We start from the raw sequence: 17,323 nt of genomic DNA on the forward strand, positions 1-17,323 counted from the left end.
TATAGTTGGCCTGCCTTAACTCAACGCGACTCGCCCGATAAACAGTCCAGATTGGAATTAAACCAAAGTGTGTTGCAAATGGGCTATATCTAATATCTAAAGTGCCATTAGGTATTCAAATTGACATCTTGCCCACTAATAGTTGGTTGTTATATGTGAAATTTATATAAGTATCCTTTAAATGTTTAATCTCCAACGATTTGTTTTTTGTCCGAATAGTAAGGATTTGACTTACAGTTTTGCCTATATAGTCAAAATCCTAACAATGAAAACTTGTAAATAATGTCGTTGTTGACGTCATATCTACCTTCTTATCACCACAATTACTACCTCTGCCTCTTTACCTTTGATACCACTACAACCACCACACAAATCGTTTGCACAACCCATAGTTGTTGTCACCACATCAACTTAATCACCATCGTCAATTTTGTTGTTACCGCCACCACCACCTTTCCACTGCTGTTATTTAAGGCCGACGTGTCACTATACATATATCGAGACAAATCACAATTCCAAAATAAACTAAGTGTTCAACAAAGGTAGTCCAAAAGACTTAAGTATATAATAGTTACTATGTCGATTTAAGTTCTCTAAGCATAACAAGCTCCTCTTCACCCATCCTTATAATTCTCTTGAGTACGTACCGTGTAAAAAATGAAACCAACAAAAAAAGACAAGGTTAAGCCAAATTTGACCAAGATGATAAAAATACAATAGTAGTGATGGTGAACTCGATAATAAAGAAGCAAACGCGATATAATGGCAAAAGACCACGTACACAATACAACTAGTATTATCATGAACATAACATATACAAACATATTATCACAAATGTCTAAATGAAATAACCATATGATGGTATCAAACCAGTTAATACTAAACAAATATATAATCTAATAAGTTGTACGGTAAGGAGTAATACTCATTATACACAAAGCTTGTCGAATTTAACACACAAAATCGTGAATTATATGTTAGTACACACCGTCATTCACCAATGATGCACCATCCCAGAAAGTGCTACGCCATTGATGCCCCAATGACGCACCAATGTATACAATTTCAATCAATATATCGCATGCATAACAAAGTCAAAAGTGGAATTCATAACTATTGTAATAAGTGTTCGAAGGCTAAATGGTTCATATCGATAACGATAAATGTAACGATGCTAGAAGTTAATAACATAGAAATCCGTAAGAGATATAAAAAAGTCGTTTTTACGAGAGAGATCGGGGGTGTTGGCAATCAGACTCAAGAACACGGACACAAAATTTGATTTCAACCAAGATCGACTCTTTCTTTTATTATAAACATTGACTCTACAAAATACATAGACCATAACCATTGATTTATATTAAATAACTTCCTAAACCTACTCAAATTCATATACCTATCTTCTGAACATTCAAATAATTAGATAAACATTTAAACTAATCTTAATCCTACTAGATATATCAAACAATTTAACTAAAGCTAATTAAATCAATCTTTTACTTGACCTCTTCGACTTTCTTGAGTTCGTGTTGTAGGATTAAAACCCTCAATCTCCCCCATAATTGTAAAACCCAACCATGGTTCTCTTGCTCGTTTTCCCGATCGAACCACAAGAATTTTGAACGTTCTTGGTTCTTGCTCGTTCTTCATTCTTTCATGCTTTCCTACTTTCTTTCTTTCTTCTAGAACTGGCTTTTGACTACCTTTCAAGATCTGACTCTTGATTGTCTTTCACCTTATTTCAAGAAACAAATTCTTGATTACCTATTACCTTCTTTTAAGAAACGAACCTGGCAACCTTCTTTCCAAGGAACATTATTGTTTACCTTCTTTAATTTCTCAAGAAAACGTTCTTGATAACCTACTCAACTAACCTTATTCTCGGGTGCGAATAACACCACCCGAAAACACCTTTTTTAGATCGCCCAAGACCACCTACTCTTACCATTTTCAACATTTTGATTATAATACCTTCTTGAACTAAACTAACGAGCCTTGCAATCTCGTGCTTACCATCTGTATGTAACACAACAACTGAATCAAAACCTACAGCTTCTATTCAAACCTGCTTAAACCTACCTTCTAGCCATGAACTACCTTCTTAACATATTAACCTCCTAAACTCCTTGACTTGAACTCACAAACCACAAACAAAAGTTACTTTTTGTTATCATTCTTTTCCAACTTTGCTATTATCGTCACAAAAGATCGAACCGTACATGCTTTTGAACCTCCGTTATTTTCTATCTGCCAATTCAATCATCTTATTTTTTTTTTATACATAAAATTGCTTCTTTTCTTTCTTGTGCTTCAAAACCTTGACCAACTAAAAAACATCTAGTTGTTTTTTTTTAATTTTGTTCCACCTTCATTGATTTTATCACCAAACCACTAATCGCATGGTTTATCTTAATCTTACTAGATGTATCAAACAATCTAACTAAAGCTAGTTAAATCAATCTTTTAGATTGACCCCTTCAACTTTCTTTAGTTGTGTTTTAGGATTAAAATCTTCAGAGGTTCATAGTATAGATTAAGGGGCTCTTTGTTTACATCTTAATGGGCTCTTAATGGTTTAGATCTCTTACTGGTTCAGCACTTAATGGTTCAGACTGTTTGTTTTGCGAGCAAATGTCTGAATGGTTTAGACATTTGTCTCTGAATGGTTAAGCATTATACAGAGTCTGAATGGTTAAGACCTCTAATCTGAATTGGTCAGACATTTGCCTCTGAACGATTAAACATTATATTGGCTCTTAATGGTTCAGACCACTTACTGGTTCAGTACTTAATGATTAGACCTCTTACTGGTTCAGCACTTAACCATTCAGAAGTTGCTAAACAGCCCCTAAAAGTATGATGTTGTCGGTTTTAGTGAAATTGTGTCGTTTCTTTTAGCCATTGATCTTTAGATCAAGTGGTGGAAGACTTGCATTTCTCTTAGGAGATGCAGGTTCAACTCCCACTTGGTGCAGAATGAGGCATTGGTGCGCAATGATAGGAGACCCGGGGAAACTTGGGTTCGATCCTTGAGCCAAATGGGTTTTATCGGTACTTTCACTGTCGTGCCTACGGACGGGTGGGTTACCGAGTTATCCCCAAAATTGGTGGTGGGCTTGGGTTACTCTCGGAGTACTCCATTCGATCCGATGGGTTCGGGATTGATTCTGTTGGTCGTTAAAAAAATTAAGAACAACTCTTAACTAAATTAATTTAAACTAATAAGAAATTATAGCAAATTGAATTGTAATTTTCTGAAGAAGTACTCATCTCATCATTCAATACAATAATATATACTTATGTGTAACTGACTAAACGGTTATGGTGGAAGTTATTGTGTAACTGCCCAAAGCAGTTATTTGGTGGGGTTTGTATATCTGCTTTTATAACACTCCCCCTCAGATATACATACTATTCATTATACACTATTAACAACATTCTTCAGGATGATGTTAAATCGATACTTCAGGATCTATATGATAAACTGATACTGTGAGACCAGTTATGCTGCCTCGTTAAAAACCTTACTAAGAAAACCCAATGGGACAAAACTTAGTAAAGGAAAAGAGTACAACGTGTATAATGCTCCCCCTCAATTTAACTAACGTCTTTTAATCTACGAAGCCCGATCTCATGTGATAACTGCTCGAAACTGCTTCTAGGCAAAGATTTTGTGAACAAGTCTGCTAAATTTTCACTTGACTTGATCTGGTGAATGTCAATTTCCCCTTCTTTCTGCAAGTCATAAGTTGAGAAGAACTTTGGTGAGACGTGCTTTGTTCGATCACCCTTAATGTAACCTTCTCTGATCTGAGCTATGCAAGCAGCATTGTTTTCATAAATAATTGTTGGCTCCTTCTTGATATGTTCTAATCCGCATGCTTCTTGTATGTGATTAATCATTGACCTCAACCACACACATTCTCGACCAGCATCATATAGTGCTATTAATTCGGCATGATTTGATGATGTTGCTGTTAGTGTTTGCTTAGCTGACTTCCAAGAAATTGTTGTGCCACCGTATGTGAATACATAACCTGTCTGAGATTTTGCTTTGTGAGGATCTGATAGATATCCGGCATCAGCATACCCAATAAGCTGAGACTTTTGATCTTTCTGATAGAAAAGACCTAAGTCTTGTGTCCCGCAAATATATCGGAATATATGTTTCACACCATTCCAGTGTCTACGTGTTGGATTCGAACTGTATCTCGCTAGTACATGAACTACAAATGCAATGTCAGGTCTTGTGTTATTTGCGAGATACATAAGGGCACCAATCGCGCTTAAGTACGGTACTTTTGGACCAAGTACTTCTTCGCATTCTTCTTGAGGGCGATAAGGATCCTTGTGTGGATCTAGCAGTCGGATAACCATAGGTACGCTAAACGGATGTGCTTTGTCCATATTGAAACGTACTAACATCTTTTGGATGTAGTTTGATTGATGGACAAATGTGCCATTGTACAGATACTCAAATTGTAGTCCGATGCATAATTTCGTCATACTAAGATCTTTCATTTCAAATTTCTTCTTTAACAACTGAGCAGTTTTCTCTATCTCTTCAAGAGATCCGATGATGTTGATATCATCAACATCGACTGCTGTTATAGTGAAATTTGAGAGTGTTCTTTTTATAAAAACACATGGACTGATTACATCAGACTTGTATCCTTCTTTTTCGAGATATTCACTAAGTTGATTGTACCACATACGACCAGATTGTTTGAGACCATATAAAGATCTCTGGAGCTTTATAGAACAGATATCTCGAGGTGTTGATTTTAATGCTTTAGGCAATTTTAATCCTTTAGGGATTTTCATGTAGATGTCATTTTCAAGTGTCCCGTATAAGTATATGGTGACAACATCCATTAGTCTCATATGAAGTCCTTCAGAGATTGTGAGGCCGATTAGGAATCTAAGGGTTATCGCATCCACTACAGGGGAATACGTTTCCTCATAATCAACTCCTGGGATTTGGGAAAACCCTTGCGCTACAAGTCGAGCCTTATATCGTATAATCTCATTCTTTTCATTTCTCTTAATTGCAAACACCCATTTATAACCTACTGGTTTGACGTCTATGGGTGTTCGGACTACAGGTCCGAAAACATGTCGCTTTTCGAGCGAATTCAATTTGGCGTTTATGGCTTCTTGCCATCTTGGCCAATCATTTCTGTGCATGCACTATTCTAAAGTTTTTGGTACGTAATCATTTTCATTGATTACATCCGTTGCTATAGCATATGCGAATATATCATCAACACGTGTTTTATTCCGGTTCCACATTGTACTATCTTGTACATAATTAATAGAGATCTCATTTTCGTTCGGTACCGGTGTTTCTTCTGAAACTTCATTTTCCTCTGGATTCATAGTTGTCTCTTCTGGGACATTTACCTCTACCGGGGTTTCATTTATAATCTTTTGTGAGTTTTCACCAACTGCGTTACTTTGCTCTTTTCGTTTCCGTGGGTTTTTGTAATGCCCATAAATTTAAAATCATTATTCTAGAAATAAAAAAAATAATAGTAATTATAAACCACTAGAAAACCCTAATTAAGACACCCAAGCATGTCAATCAAGCAGGTAGGTAGGCATATCAATCAAGCAAGTAGGTAGGCATGTCAATCAAGCAAGTAGGTAGCCATGTCAATCAAGCAAGTAGGTAGGCATGTCAATCAAGCAGGTAGGTAGGCATGTCAATCAAGCAAGTAGGTAGGCATGTCAAGCAGGTAGGTAGGCATGTCAAGCAGGTAGGTAGGCATGTCAATCAAGCAGGTAGGTAGGCATGTCAAGCAGGTAGGTAGGCATGTCAAGCAGGTAGGTAGGCATGTCAATCAAGCAGGTAGGTAGGCATGTCAATCAAGCAGGTAGGTAGGCATGTCAAGCAGGTAGGTAGGCATGTCAAGCAGGTAGGTAGGCATGTTAATCAAGCAGGTAGGTAGGCATGTCAAGCAGGTAGGTAGGCATGTCAAGCATGTAGGTAGGCATGTCCCAAAAATTAGTATAAATAGAGGACATTGGGACTTGATCTGGGAAGTTGAAACGACGCTCATAAGTTCTGTGTACGTCGAGTTATAGTTAAATCAGTCCACAACACACACTAATTCACGAAGTGCTGCCGCAATCAGGGTAATAACTCGATCGCTATTACGATTCATTGTCCGATCGATCAATATATCCAATGGATGTTTAAGTGCTGCCCACATTAGGGTTATACTTTGTCGTTCGTCGTTAATTCGATGGATGAGTTTAAGTATCGTACTTTGTCGTTCATCGTTAATTCGATGGATGTTTAAGTATCGCACTTTATCGTTCGTTGTGAGAATTTGATCTCGTGAGTTATCGTAAATGCTGTATTAAGTTACTAACCTAGTTTGTGTGCATGTTATTTAAATTAGGTTAAAAGATTAATCAGTAGTCTAAACTCTGTTCATATAAATCTAAAATATTAGCACAAGGTAGCTTCACTTTGGAGTTATTAAGGTACGGATCCTTACCCCACTCTTTGTTGCTTCATATTCAAATTGTTATAAACCACTAAGTTACTATATCTTTTAAAAAAAACTCCTCACGTCTTTGATTATCGATTCATTTGACAGTCCGTTCGATTCCTATCCTAAACATTTGATTTAGCTTTCATGTCATGCGATAGTATTATGTTGTTATACTCATTATCGCATGTTCCAATATATGTTCCGTTTTGTTATGAAAATAAGTCTTATAAGTTATGTGAATAAGACCATTTGTACTCTGATACCCTGAGTATCGCTTCTCGTGGAGTGTCCCATGAGCATGTTGTTGCGGCATCGACATCATGTGCTCCATCCGTGACGGAGAGATCAGTTCACGGCGTCTCTTAAGTACAAGTGTGGTACATAAGGCTATTAGGAGGCGTATGGATCGATCCTAGGATTTAAGTATAAGGAGGTGGATAACGGGTATGCCAATTCGCCATCTCATGTGATAATTATGCAGGAGTAGCTACCTGTGTATTGTCACGTTTTAAGTTTGCTCATGGGTACATCCGTAAGATATGATTATGAAATTATGTTCTTGCATCGTATCATTTTCGCATAAAGTTCCATCCGGATAAGATTTCATATAAAGCATTATTTGTTATTTGAGCCTAAAATTCCGTACTGAGCATTCGGCTCATTCCGTAAACTTTTTGTATATACAGGTCCACAGGTTACTTTGGGAGGGGAAAAAAGAGAGAAGAATAAAGTCTAGGAATAAATCTGAAGATGTTAGTTAATTAACACAACTGTCTCCGCTTGTATAATAATCTCAATTTTTATGATCGTGTGGTTGTATCCTTATCAAATAAGTAAATGGAATTATGACTTTTGTTTATGTTACCGTTATTGTGACACGCCAGCCCTTCCGGGTTGGGGTGTTACAGTTTTTGTCTTTGGAACCGATTGGCCTCCCACGCTTTCGTTGTATAGTAATCGCCTCTAGGATTACATCAATTCGAGCAGGTGCATTTGATGTTGTTACATGTGACTTTGTCACTCTATTCGTGTCTGTGAATGCATCTGGTAATTCATTCGCTTTTAGTTGCAAATGTATAATCTTTTGGACTTCATATTCACATTGACCACTTCGGGGGTCGAGATTTAATAGCGATGATGCATTCCACGTTATTTCTTTGTGTTACCAGTGTTTCTTTGTCCTTATCTCCCCCTAAGACTGGGAACATTGTTTCATTAAAATGATAGTCAGCATACCGTGCTGTAAACATGTCTCCCATCATTGGTTCTAAGTATTTAATAATGGACGGGGAGTTAAAACCAATATAGATACCCAGTCTTCTTTGGGGTCCCATTGTAGTACGTTGTGGTTGCGGTATTGGTATGTATACCGCACAACCAAAAATTCTAAGGTGGGACAAACTTGGTTCTCGTCCGGAGACCAGTTGCAATAGGGAGTATTCATGATCAGAAGTTGGTCTCAATCTAATCAGTGCAGCGGCATGCAAAATAGCATGACCCCATGCAGAAGATGGTAGTTTACACCTCATTAAGAGTGGTCTAGCGATTATTTGCAATCGTTTAATCAAAGATTCAGCTAAACCATTTTGTGTGTGAACATGAGGTACTGAACGTTCAACATTGATCCCGATTGACATACAATAGTCATTAAAAGCTTGAGATATGAACTCTCCCGCATTATCCATCCGAATGTTTCTATTTTGATTGTCCGGGAAATTAGCTCTCAATTGTATGATTTGAGCTAGAAGTCGGGCAAATGCTACATTTCGAGTAGCTAAAAGACTCACATGTGACCACCTTGAGGATGCGTCAATTAAGACCAAGAAATAGCAGAATGGTCCACACGGAGGATGAATAGGCCCACAAATATCCCCTTGGATTCTTTCTAAAAATTATGGGGTTTCATGTATCAATTTAGTTTGTGAGGGCCTAGTTATAAGTTTGCCCAGAGAGCATGCTGCACATAATAAGTCTTGTGGTAGCAAAACTTTTAAGTTTTTAAGAGGGTGCCCGGTTGCACTTTTGATTATTCGTCTCATCATTATGCTACCGGGGTGATGTAACACCCTAGTTACTAAATTACAATTTTACGTGAAAATACCACAATTAGATGTGTAGTTAAGACCACACATACTGTACAAAATGCGGGTTTATTAAAACTTTTACAAATCATAAGTTATCCAACATAACGTAATTGAGTTCGTTGTTTAAAATTTACAACGTGGCAATGTGCGGAAGCGTGTATCTATATCGTGTTCGGTTCTTCGCTGAGCTTGATCGTCTTCCTGCGTCCCAAAGGTACCTACATTTCATAAACATGAAATGCTTTAGTCGTACTGGTTTTAAACGTGTCCAAACGAGTCCACGAAGCGAAACTAATTAAAAATATATTTTTATTACAGGGTCCACCGTAAATTACGGTGGGTACCGTAATTTACGGTAGCCCCTGAATGTCAAATATTCCACCGTAACTCAGGGGTATTCTACCGTAACTATATCAACTCCACCGTAACTTACGGTGGCACTGTAAGTTACGGTGGCCCCTGCATCCAACCTTTCCAATTTGTCGTTTTTGACACGAAATCTTTCGTGTCTTTCAAACCGCTTGACAGTTTGACCTACCGTTTCTTCCTGCGTGATTGTAATTTAACTCTCCACCTTATGGAGTTAAAATCCAACATCCGGTATAATAAAATTTCAGACTTTTAAGTCTTCGGCTTATTACCTTTTTACCAAATTTTGACCCGTTCGATTTTTCTCAACAAACAAGTTTGTTTGAGCCTTATTTCTCATAAACCTATCAAGTTCAATAATGTTTAACATAATAGGTTTCAAATTATAGGTTTATATACCTTCTTAAACCCATTCTTACCCAAATGCTCATTTTGACCCGTTAAGGGTATTTAAGCATATTTTAAGCACCAATCTCTTTCACTCGTTTCTAAATACATATGTCCATATTTCTTATCAAATGACCTTCCACCACAACTATAATTGTGGTGGATTCAATGTGGTGATTTATTCATTCCAAATTTTACACTTCGAATCACTATTTTACGGTAAAGACTCTTTACAGAGACATTTGACCAATATTTTACGTCTTTTGCTTTTCGTACTTATTCAAAGAATTTATTTCATCTTATCGCTTATTTCCAAACAACCTTTATGGATTGTTTGCTCAATTTCGCTTACAAGGGCGTTTTAGTCAATTTTAGTCCTTCTTTTACGACGAAGGACTATTAGTACATGTTTGATCCCAAATTCCGACCTTTTAACTATATTTTGTTTAGAAATCAAGATGTTTCTAAAACACCTTAAACATAACTTAATTTATTTGCCTTACTTAAAAGATGACCGAACATCTTATTTTGACCTAGTATAACTGTTATAGAATTCCAATTTCTACATGATGAGTTGTATCATTATACATACCTGGCTCGGGTCAATATATTGACTCGTCTCAATACCTCGCTTTAATGGTTACTAAGTGATAGCGATGTAAACATCCATTTGCTATTTACTTTCTGAAATCACACAACTTGACAACCCATTAGTCAATATTGTCAAAGGGTGATACTTTCCCCTTTTGACCCGTTCGGTCTAAATGACCAATTACCATTTTCAGATTGTCAAGTTATCATTTCGCCCTTAATGATTATTATGATTCACCTTATATGTTAACCATTAAAAGTTCATGTTTCATTCGTCATAACATGTTCGAATTTCAGATTTAAATCATTCTTAGCCATCATCGTGTTTCCTTATCATATTTGATTATTTTGTTCCGTACGACTACACGTCGGAACACCATATCTCAATTAAATGTTTGTCTTTTTCGTAACTAATACGACGAAAGAATATTCTAATTTTATGACTAGTGTAAGATATACTTACCTCGCATCCATGCCATGCTTTTCCTTCCGTTCTTGATCCGTTTGACCCGCTTCATCCACAAGCTCCCAACGAGCTTGTCAAGCGTCAAACTATTGTCATCATTTACAAGGCGGTTAAGTTAGTCATTAACAATCACGACTATTCCACCTCACTTATTTTCTATGTCGAAGCTATTATTCGACTTCATGATTAGTTAACTTAGTTTATCAAGGTTAACTACTTTCAATCACATGGTTTACAACATTAAGTCTAAATCAACATGATGATTAGAACTCTTCTTGTTTCGTATTTCATTTAACTAGCCATATTATTCAAATAAGCGTTTCGTTCTAAATTTCAACATTTGGCTTTCTCCTTGGCATTTTATCAAACACCTAAAGTGCATAGTTTTACATATTTACTAACTAGTTCATAACTAGTTATTTTCACCAAGATTTACATCAAAATCAACCCTCCATGTCTAGTGTTCATGAATTACACCGAGTACTAGTATCATAACATCAATTATTCATCAATTTAACACTCTGATTCAAGTGTTCATCATAATATACAAAACCCACTAGGCTCATACTTGGGTAATTGGCTAATCACTAGTTTGTGGCACAATTCTACAAGTTTGCATCTAGGGTTTGTTTCTAGTCATAGATTCAACCCAATATCAATCATATATACAATATTCATCACAGAAATTTCGATTTTTGGTGTTCACCATGAATTCAAAACATCACCAAATTACAAAATTTGACATACCTTGTGATCTCCTAGCTTAGGTGATCACGAATTTGTGTTCATGCAATGATTTAAGGCTAGAATCCATCCTCAATTTGATGTAATTGATCAAGTTAGGGTTTGGCTCCTTGGAGCCCCTCCTGGTCGTACGCACACACACACACACTCTTAGTGTGTGTTGTGTTTTATTATTTGATTTAATTAAAACAAGTTTCTTCACTAGGCAACCTTAGTCCCCCATGTTTTGTTTTGATCATTTGAAGCTACAACTTACCATTTATCACTTGGCCTCATACTAGTAACTAGGTTAATTATCCCTAGTTAACTTAATAGGTTCGGGAAGTTATAACCCGTTATATTTTAAGTCAAGTTAACTCGGGCCTTTCATAACTTTATTTTCTCAAGCATTTATTCACTTTTGATTTAATATTAGGTTTATCCATTAAATTCCTAATATTCACCGGGTTTACTTTTACCACTAACGGTATTTTACCCATCTTTTAGTATTAACGGAGTCTGATTACCAAACCCATTTTCGGGGTGTTACAGGTGACCTAGACGGTCATGCCATATATTAAATGTATATTTATCTAATAGCTTTTTGGTTACTCACCATGTATGATTCGATAGGATTGATATGAGTACAATATAATCCAGAGGATAAGGCTTCTAATTGTTCAACAAGTGTTTCTTTGCCATTTTTGTTTGAAGTGATTTGAAGATATTCAATATTATTTTCAGATATTGTTTTTTAGGTGGTAACCGTTTTTTCGAATATCTTTAAAGCTAAGTAAATTTCTTCTGGATTTACTAGAATATAATGCATTATCAATATTTAATTTGGTACCCGAAGATAATGTTATGTGTGCTCTGCCGGAGCCTTCGATAAGGTTACTGACACCATATAGTACTAATCGGTGTCTCTGCCGGAGACAACTCAGAGAAAAAATTCATATCTTTGAGAATAGTGTTAGTACTACCGCTATCTACCAGACATTCATCACCAATAATAGCTCTGCGGGAGCTGGTATACATAATTCTTCTGGAAATTATAAAACGCATTAATATAAGAAATTGCATGTTTGAGTATGATAAAAAAAATCATACAACTATGAATCAAACATCACTAGGTTTTAAATGAAACATAATATTAGTTTCAAAAAAATACCGTCTAGAAAACATTAAATAACGGGTCGCATTTACTGATTTTGTAGATGGAGCTTGGTATTTTGCTCCGCGACCAACAAAAATGGTATTAGATCAGTATATTTTGTAAATTTACGTTCTCTGTAATACTGCGCGAGGAGCATGTTTGATGAGTGGAACGTTGAGAAAGTTTTCTCTAACATTTCTTCATCGGTGATTTGTTCACCGCATAATTTAAATTTAGCAGTGATGCGAAAAAGGGCAGAATTGTATTCACTAACAATTTTAAGATCTCATAGCCTTAAATGAACCCATTCACAGTGAGTTTTAGAGAGTTGTGTGCATCTGCAAATGCAATTTGTAGGGGGTATATTTACTTTGATTATGGTTATTTTCTTTGTTGCAATTACATTACAATAGATAATATACCAAGGACATTAGCCAACAAATTGATATATGATGTCATTATTATAATAATAAAGTGGCAATTGGTAATTTAAATTAAATAATCGTAGATTTTATTTCATAATAATACAAATAATAATATTTTATTAGCATTGTGTAATTTTACCTCTTATCAAGAGAAAAAAAATAAAACAAATATATTATATTTGTGATGGAGTACAGATATCATGTGAAGCATCTCTTAATATAAGAGATATTGATCAAAGAAAAGGTATTATGTTTCTAAAGCATTAGACTATCTCCAGAATCCTTTCAAGCCTCATTGAGTTAAATATATTTAAATGACTTGATTATAAAAAGAAAACCAATAACAATAAAATGCCTCCAAACATAAGTATAACTTAGACCGAAGATAAATGATATCATAGTTTAATTTATTTATTTATTATTTAATTCTTCTAAGAAATCAATACTATGAAGCTATATAAAATACAAAATAACATTTTACTGACAAGTATCTTTTACTTTAGGGTTTAATCACGTGATGATGGTTTTACGGAAACCATCAAAGAGAAAGAGATGTAAACCATTTAACTATTTAAGTAAAAACCATGAGCGTGTAAAACTATTTATTGGCAACTGGTTTTGTAAAATCATTTAAGTCACTTTACATACTCATATATTAGAGAGGGGTTTATTACTTTATAATTCATCTTGTTAAAAAAATACCCACCAGATCTCTGGCTATGTCTGATTCTAGAGTGATGATCGACTGGTGAACAGAGAACAAGGACCTGCAATGAGAGATTAGAGGGTGGTAGTTGCAGGTTTCATTCTGGTGGGATGGTCGTGCCGATTTAAACGTCAACGGTTTGGGTTTCACGGTGGTGGCCCGCCGAAAAAGGAAAAAAAAACAAGAACAAAGCTTTTGGTGCTCGGTAACAGAGAGCAAGAACAAGATGCCGATTGGGTTTTTGGTTTGGGTATTAATACTTACCGAACAAGGATTTGCAAGTTACGAACGGTCCGCCTTGCATCGCCGATCACCGGAGAAAAATTTTCAGGTCAGAAAATTTATTTATGATGTGTTTTGTTCGGTTGTTTGTGGCGGCAGTGACCGTCGTTGTGCCGGTTGGCGATTGAGGACAGTCGCCGGAGAGTTGTAAAGTTCACATAAAGAAAATCCTATTTCTATAGATCCAAAGAATGATTAAAAAATCCCTAGAAGCATACAGAATATATCCCTTTTCAGTTATCACTTTGTGAAATCTAAATTTGTGCATCTTACTTTTGAAATACAGGTTTATAGATATTATCCAGTAGACCGGGAAATTTATATATCATATTGTGAAGAATGGATGTGTACCCGGATTATGAGGAACGAAGATGTTCGGAATCCAAAAACGATGTTTGATGAATCCGAATCCCAATGGAGAATCTTCGTGCTGATAACGTGATAAGAAATTTTAGCAAATTGAATTGTAATTTTCTGAACAAGTACTCATCTCATCATTCAATACAATAATATATACTTATGTGTAACTAACTAAACGGTTATGATGGTTATGATGGGAGTTATTGTGTAACTGCCCAAAACAGTTATTTGGTGGGGTTTGTATATTGCTTTTATAACATAAACATAAATTTTCTTGAGTTCAATTTTTTAGATATATATTCAGGGCATTTAAAAGCACCATTAACTAACTTAATTTAAACATAAATTTTCTTGATTTCAATTTATGAGATATTATTTCTTTTCATTTTCCTTTCATTGGAAAAAGTATCCAAATTAATTCCTTTTAATTTTACAGATTTACTGGTTTTTGTAACTAAGATGTCATTTAATAATTTTTTCTAACGAATTCTTTTTAATAGAAGTCCAACGGTAATATTTACAGATATTTTTATATTTAAAATGTCATTTAATTTTTCTATAAATGATAAAAACAACTCCATGAATTTCTCAAAATAAAATTCAATGTCTTTTTTTAACGACAAATTTGGATCACTGACGGACCACTGGAGTATCATTGTTCCACCAGCGGAACCACCCAATCATATTCATCTCCACTAGGCATAATGCGTATATACCAATTCAGGAGGAAACCCAATAAATATGGAAAAACCACTCTAGTGGGAATTAAAACCAGGACATATTGATCTCAAAGCCTTATCTCACTACCAAGATGCCACTAGGCTAGAAAGCTATGGGCAATAGAGTTCAATGTTATGTTTTTATCAAAATGTTTTGTCGAATAAAAATATTAATCACTTTGATTTTGTTAATAGTAAATGTGCATATTATGGTCTTTAGGATAGAATGGTAATCCATATGTTCAGATGCTTTTTTTTATAACTAAGAGAATCCCGCCGACTTTTTTTCTTTTATCAAATCGTTTCGGCTTCAAAAATGGTTCGGGTTATTTAAGAAGGTTTAGAACTAGGGATGAGATCGGTACGATATCGGTACCGTACCGATAACGATACCGTAAATACCGTTATCGAAATTGAGGAAATGTGGATACCGATTACCGTACCGTATTTATAGATTCGGTATCGGTACCGGTATTTCGATACTTTACCACATTGGTACCGCTTTGGTGTCATCCATTGTTTTACCTAAAAAATATCATGTGCAACCCAACCATCCATTATTAATTGAACTAGAGTAATATATAGAGGAATGTAAACAAAAGGTAAACATATTAAGTAGTAAAAAAATCAAAAGGTAAACATCCATGAGTTCGACTTATAACATCCAAATTCCAACATGTCTAAAAAAACATCATAATTGATTAAAAATAACTAAACAAAAGAAATTTGATATTGGTTTAATCTCGCTAATCGCTTTGCATTTTCCCTTTTCCACTTTCGTTTTACATATTTATCGCATCTTCAATCCAATCTAAAAACCCCTTGGAATTCATTATTAAATTCGGTATTAAGACCGGTATTTACCGAAAAACACCGGTACCGTTTTTTACCGATACCGAATTTCAAAAAATCTATTACCGATACCGGTACCGTTTAAAATCGGTACGGTAACGGTACAATACCGATATTTCAGTAAAAAATCTCATCCCTGTTTAGAACTAGTTTTTGCAAAATCGGTTTGGGCTAGAAATCGAGTTGGGGCAAAAAATAAACTGAACCTCCTAGAATTGATTGGGGTTGGGGGATACTAAAACTTTTTATGCTTTATTTTTTTATTTTCTAATATTTTAGTTTAAAGTTTTTTATTATTGGTGTTATATTTACTGTTTGGTCTACATTTATATTTAAATTTTGTTTAAAATCGATGTGTCCCAACCGTGAAGCACGACATACCACTTCTAGTATAGTTTACTTATTTAGATCTTTGTTAGATAAACTAGGTTTAAAGAAGTTCGCCGCGTTGCAGCGAATTTCTTTTGTTATTTAGTTTGTGTTTACATGTGTTTTGAAATCACTACGAGCGTGTTGCGAATGGAACTGCAGACAAGAATAAAAAGAAAATGTAGAAAAAAACACTAAAAGATAACCGAAAGAAAATCAACCAAAAAAGTTGTATGGTAACGATGTTGTTCGTATGAAACCCGTGGTCAGAGATGAGCAAATTGTTCTGGGTACCGGTACCAAATTTGCCGAACCGAAAAATCTTAAGTACCAATTCGGTACCGACTTTTGGCATTCCTGGTACCGGTTCACTACCGTTTTTTACCTTCATATACTGGTACCGTAACCGCTATTTTCGGTATCAGTACCGATTCTGTATCGGTTGGCACCGGGCTCATCCTTACCCCTAAAACTAAAAAAAGAAAAAATTAAAAGTTGAAGAAAATCAACAAAAAAAAGTTGTACGATACCGTTGTTCGTACGGTACAGTGATCAGGGATGAGCAAATGGTACCGGGTAGCAGCACTGAATTTCCCGAACCAAAAGATTTCCAATATCAATTCGGCACCAACTTTTGACGTTTTCTGTATTAGTGCCGAATTTTACCTTCATGGACTGATACCGAACAGAACCGTCCCGATATTTTAGATACCAATACTAGTTCGATACCGGTTGACACCAAACTTATCCCAACCCTTGATATGAAAAAAAAAGATTAAAGTTAAAAAGTAAAGAAAACAACTACTATTATAATACTAAAATAATAAAAGTATTAAAAACTATATACTATTATAATATAAAAAGTAAAGAAAACAACTATTATTATAATATTATAATATTAAAATAATAAAATATTAAAAACTATATATTATTATAATATTAAAATCACTATTCATTTCATTTCCTTTATTAATATACAGTAATATTAATATATAGTAATAGTAATAGTAATAATAATAATATATAGTAATAATAGTAATATATAGTAATAATAATAATATATAGTAATATATAGTAATTCTTATTAAAAAAATTCTAAATTTCATTATCTTTCATTACAAAACTTATTCTTATTCATGTCCTTCTTCAAAAACCACAAGACCTATTTAAAAAAAATCAACTTTGGATTAATTATAAAAGTTTCATTATAATCAATCATTGTAGGATCGGTTTTGACACCGTAACGATTGCGAACCGACTCGTGTAACGTGCGGAATCTGTACACGAACGTGACCGAACACAAGATTGTACTATAAACGTGATTCCATTGA

General features: G+C 34.9%; 2 long non-coding RNA genes across 3 annotated transcripts; one reads left to right on the forward strand and one right to left on the reverse strand.

Annotated features, from left to right (window-relative positions):
* Positions 1-8,634: 8,634 nt before the first annotated feature.
* On the reverse strand, positions 8,635-14,165 carry LOC110914778. Of its 2 annotated transcripts, XR_002578583.2 has the most exons (3): positions 14,044-14,165; positions 10,398-10,486; positions 8,635-8,805 (listed from the first exon to the last, which is right to left on the reverse strand). It is a non-coding gene; the product is annotated as an uncharacterized LOC110914778 (long non-coding RNA). The 2 variants fall into 2 exon arrangements; XR_004880890.1 differs by having other exon boundaries at positions 8,635-10,486.
* On the forward strand, positions 13,350-14,336 carry LOC110914779. Its single transcript, XR_002578584.2, has 2 exons — positions 13,350-13,741; positions 13,979-14,336. It is a non-coding gene; the product is annotated as an uncharacterized LOC110914779 (long non-coding RNA).
* Positions 14,337-17,323: the final 2,987 nt, after the last annotated feature.

The sequence above is a fragment of the Helianthus annuus genome, chromosome 15, assembly GCF_002127325.2.
Source record: "Helianthus annuus cultivar XRQ/B chromosome 15, HanXRQr2.0-SUNRISE, whole genome shotgun sequence".
Lineage (NCBI taxonomy): Eukaryota > Viridiplantae > Streptophyta > Magnoliopsida > Asterales > Asteraceae > Helianthus > Helianthus annuus.